Here is a 5,000-nt window from a genome sequence, read left to right on the forward strand (position 1 = left end):
AACAGGAGTAGGTCAGAAATAAGGTGGAGGGTGTCTGATTAAATTGGCTGATCAGAACGAGCCTGTCATTTTTAGACATCAGGTCCTCAGGGGAGAGTACTCATAAGGCAATTACACGTCGTTGGGTTGTCGTTATTTGAACAATTTGCTGATTATACGTCGTCTGGTAACAGCCTGTGTGAACCATAGTGAGTGACACCTACAGGTCTTCCTTTGTTAGTCTGTCAGTAATTTAAGGAGTTCTTTTCTGTCATTCTTTTCTTTTCGTTTTTCATTTCTTTCTTTCTATTCTGTTCTATCTTGTATGCATTTTTTTCTCGCTATCTTTCCTGATGCCCTTCTTTCGTTCTTTTTGTCTCTCTTTCTTTCTTTCTTTCTTTCTTTCTTTCTCTTTTCTGTCTTTTTTTTCTTCAGTCTCTTATTCGCAGCCATACACGACAGTTTAACACCAACATTATTTATTTATTACGGCCTAATCCTTGACAACGAAAATTGTTCAGACAATTTTTATAATTTTTTATCACAGATGGCGGTTGGCAAAATTGATGCCAAAACAAAACAAACAAGAGGCGAAGCCTTCAAGGCTCCCGTAAGAAATCGACAAACAGTAACACAAGCTCAAATCACTCCGTCACACGCACATGCACACGCACACACACACCACACACTCAGAGTTAAAACTAACGCATCATATTTACTCCATGTATAATTTTTAAAAGAAGTTAAACAGATAAAATGACTGTGTATTTGTTGTTGGTGTATTGTCCCTGAAGGAGATCTTGTGCAATCCTCTCTCTCTCTCTCTCTCTCTCTCTCTCTCTCTCTCTCTCTCTCTCTCTCTCTCTCTCTCTCTCTCTCTCTCTCTCTCTCTCTCTCTCTCTCTCTCTCACACACACACACACACACACACACACACACACACACACGCACACACACACTTTTAAACTGCATCAGCATAATTATCATGGCAAAGCTTATCTACATTCATTAACTTACTCTAGAGCTTGCGTATCAAGAAAATATATTCTTGGAATTGTCATACGACTAAGATTTAAATGTATGGGCGTCACGATGGTCACACTGAGACAGGTTCACATGAGGTTATTTGCCCTGGTCCTCGCACTCCGAAGTCTCTGATATTGTTCAGTGACACATTGTCCTGCTGGCAACCAGCTCCACGTGCTTGGGCATGAACGGTCACCAAGAAGACCCTTATCTCTCATATACTGGCTGTGTGAAAGCTATTAAGGTCAATGACAGAAAAACCGTGTTCTTCCTCACTGCAGCCCTGGGAATTTGTTTAATCCTGTCCCACTCAATTATCGGAATGTTCCTGTACACTATGTCTTTGTATCAGAGAGTTGTAATGTTCATTTGTAAGGACGTGCTTTCCTGAAACAAATGAAGAGTTGGATTACAACGCTGCAGTGTTCTCTGCCCTGGATTGTAGCTTGCCCGTCGTAAATCAGCAGTAGATATGCGGATGCTGTGTTCATTTGGAAATCTACCATCAGCTTATCTGTCTTTTGCACTGCAGACACTAAAGCAATAGGTACCTGCCATTTGGTCACTTTTTCCACTGCTGTCCTCAGTCATATACTTTTCATCAAGACTTGTCACCATGCCGAGTGGATCTAAATTCAGAAGTCGTCATGTGGCTGAGGCATATCTGACATAGCGTCGATCTTGTTGTAGCTTATCCTCCTTTCTGAAACAAAAGGCAAAATACGATTAGTTGTGATGACTACAACCTACACAAATAAAAACAGTGTTTTAATACTGAATAGTCGGGTTATACAAGCTACTTTACCTATGCAGCATGCATGGGAATCCTACATTATGCGAAACATGTCAACTGACTGCAGCAGCCTGGTTCTTAAAATAATTCTGACGGTCAACACAGTCAACACACTATTCACAGTCCATTTTGAGGAGCAACTGAGGTACTCTCCAGTGGTGGATTTAGGAGGGAGGGGGGCGGGGAAAGGGGCCCGGACCTCCCCCCCCCCCCCCTATAGGGAAAGAGTGAGAGATTCAGGGGGGAGGGGGGTCATGCACCCGACCCACCCTGGCATTTTCGGGCGCTTTGCACCCTCAATTCAGGCGCTTCGCGCCTTCAAGTTCGTGAAAAACAGTTTGGGTGTGCCCCCCTTTCCTGGATCCACCCTTGCTATCTGATGGTCTTGTTTGTATGATAACGATCAACTCAGAAGGAAGAAATCAGCAGAGGAAAAAATAAACCATTAATAACGGCTGAAAAATACAGAATCACATGTGCCATTATGTAGAACAAAATTCCACAGCAAGCTTTCTTTGGACGACTGTCGTTGTCTCAAAACTCGCATTCTACCTGCTGTCCAACAGAAGCTAATCTTACGTTGTGCTGCCTTGAAAAAAAATGCCAACAAAGCCAAGGAAGCTGTTGCAAGGTGAATTTACCAAACATTACGGACATTAACGAATCGTTATAAGCTTAGTGCGTAAACAGCAAATAGTACAATCAAAGAGAGGAGTCTGGAATGAAACGCGATACAGATATAGGTAGATCTAGCATTCACAAATTGTCTGTAGAAAGGCACCACATTTTACAGACAGAACTATGACAGAGCATGTTTTGAAACTGAGGCAAAATCGTAATAATTTTGACTTTGAGAACAGATTCATCCCGTTTCCTTATAATTATCTGCATGTTCAAGTAAATAGTAGACAGTTTTATACGGGCAGAGTAAATTTGAGAGTCAGACTCTACTGCAAGTCTTGAAATTCACATAAAATTAATCATCGAACCAAGAACAAAGACATCCACACATTACAGGCAGTTTAGATCAACTATTTTCACTGGAGGTGACTGCCTAGCACTGTTTTTCATATCTGTGTCTGCTGAAATAGAAAGAAATTAAACAAAACGAATGATCAGTAAGCTTATGTGACACGCTTTATGAGTGGGAGACACTAGATCTGTCTGTACTTACATTGTTACTGGGGACACGACTGCCAGATCGACACTGCGCTTTCGACAGCTGATCTTCCCTGCGCAGACACTGGAAACACGCTGTGGAGATCAAACTGTTGGAAATCTCCTTTGGCTTTGGTATCTTCTTTATCTATTTTTCTTGAGCTAAGAAATCGAACAATGTGAAATCGTCTTCCCCGAATCGGCGAATGCAGAGGTGAGAACTGGAAAGTGAGTCTATACCACAATCCTTTACGCGACCTGACCTGATCTTGACCCCTGACCTGGTCTATATACCACACACGACACAAACCAGTCACCTGCTTTTACCCGCCCAAAACCCCCCACCACCCGTTTTCTGTGGATACACACTTTAACTACACACATGCCGACAAAATGTTGATCATTGCTTCAATACTTTGAAGATGTTGCTTGACTAAATAACCAGGTGAAATGAGTATTTCGGTGTTTAGTCAAATGTTAAAGTTTCTACCTTTAACTACACACATGCCGACAACATGTTGATCATTGCAATGCTTCAATACTTTGAAGATGTTGCTTGAAAAATAACCAGGTGAAATGAGTATTTCGGTGTTTAGTTAAATGTTAAAGTTTCTACCACAAACATACACACGCACGCACGCACGCACAGACAGACAAAGCTACGATCGCATAGGCTACACTTACGTGAGCCAATAAAAACAGTGTTTTGATACTGAATAGTCGGGTTATACAAGCTACTTTACCTATGCAGCATGCATAGGAATCCTACATTATGCGAAACATGTCAACTGACTGCAGCAGCCTGGTTCTTAAAATAATTCTGACGGTCAACACAGTCAACACACTATTCACAGTCCATTTTGAGGAGCAACTGAGGTACTCTCCAGTGGTGGATTTAGGAGGGAGGGGGGCGGGGAAAGGGGCCCGGACCCCCCCTATAGGGAAAGAGTGAGACTGAGATTCAGGGGGGAGGGGGGTCATGCACCCGACCCACCCTGGCATTTTCGGGCGCTTTGCACCCTCAATTCAGGCGCTTCGCGCCTTCAAGTTCGTGAAAAACAGTTTGGGTGTGCCCCCCTTTCCTGGATCCACCCTTGCTATCTGATGGTCTTGTTTGAATGATAACGATCAACTCAGAAGGAAGAAATCATCAGAGGAAAAAATAAACCATTAATAACCGCTGAAAAATACAGAATCACATGTGCCATTATGTAGAACAAAATTCCACAGCAAGCTTTCTTTGGACGACTGTCGTTGTCTCAAAACTCGCATTCTACCTGCTGTCCAACAGAAGCTAATCTTACGTTGTGCTGCCTTGAAAAAAAATGCCAACAAAGCCAAGGAAGCTGTTGCAAGGTGAATTTACCAAACGTTACGGACATTAACGAATCGTGATAAGCTGAGTGCGTAAACAGCAAATAGTACAATCAAAGAGAGGAGTCTGGAATGAAACACGATACAGATCTAGGTAGATCTAGCATTCACAAATTGTCTGTAGAAAGGCACCACATTTTACAGACAGAACTATGACAGAGCATGTTTTGAAACTGAGGCAAAATCGTAATAATTTTGACTTTGAGAACAGATTCATCCCGTTTCCTTATAATTATCTGCATGTTCAAGTAAATAGTAGACAGTTTTATACGGGCAGAGTAAATTTGAGACTCTACTGCAAGTCTTGAAATTCACATAAATCGAACCAAGAACAAAGACATCCAAACATTACAGGCAATTTAGATCAACTATTTTCACTGGAGGTGACTGCCTAGCACTGTTTTTCATATCTGTGTCTGCTGAAATAGAAAGAAATTAAACAAAACGAATGATCAGTAAGCTTATGTGACACGCTTTATGAGTGGGAGACACTAGATCTGTCTGTACTTACATTGTTACTGGGGACACGACTGCCAGATCGACACTGCGCTTTCGACAGCTGATCTTCCCTGCGCAGACACTGGAAACACGCTGTGGAGATCAAACTGTTGGAAATCTTCTTTGGCTTTGGTATCTTCTTTATCTATTTTTCTTGAGCTAAGAAATCGAA

This window comes from Littorina saxatilis, linkage group LG2 (genome assembly GCF_037325665.1).
Source record: "Littorina saxatilis isolate snail1 linkage group LG2, US_GU_Lsax_2.0, whole genome shotgun sequence".
NCBI lineage: Eukaryota > Metazoa > Mollusca > Gastropoda > Littorinimorpha > Littorinidae > Littorina > Littorina saxatilis.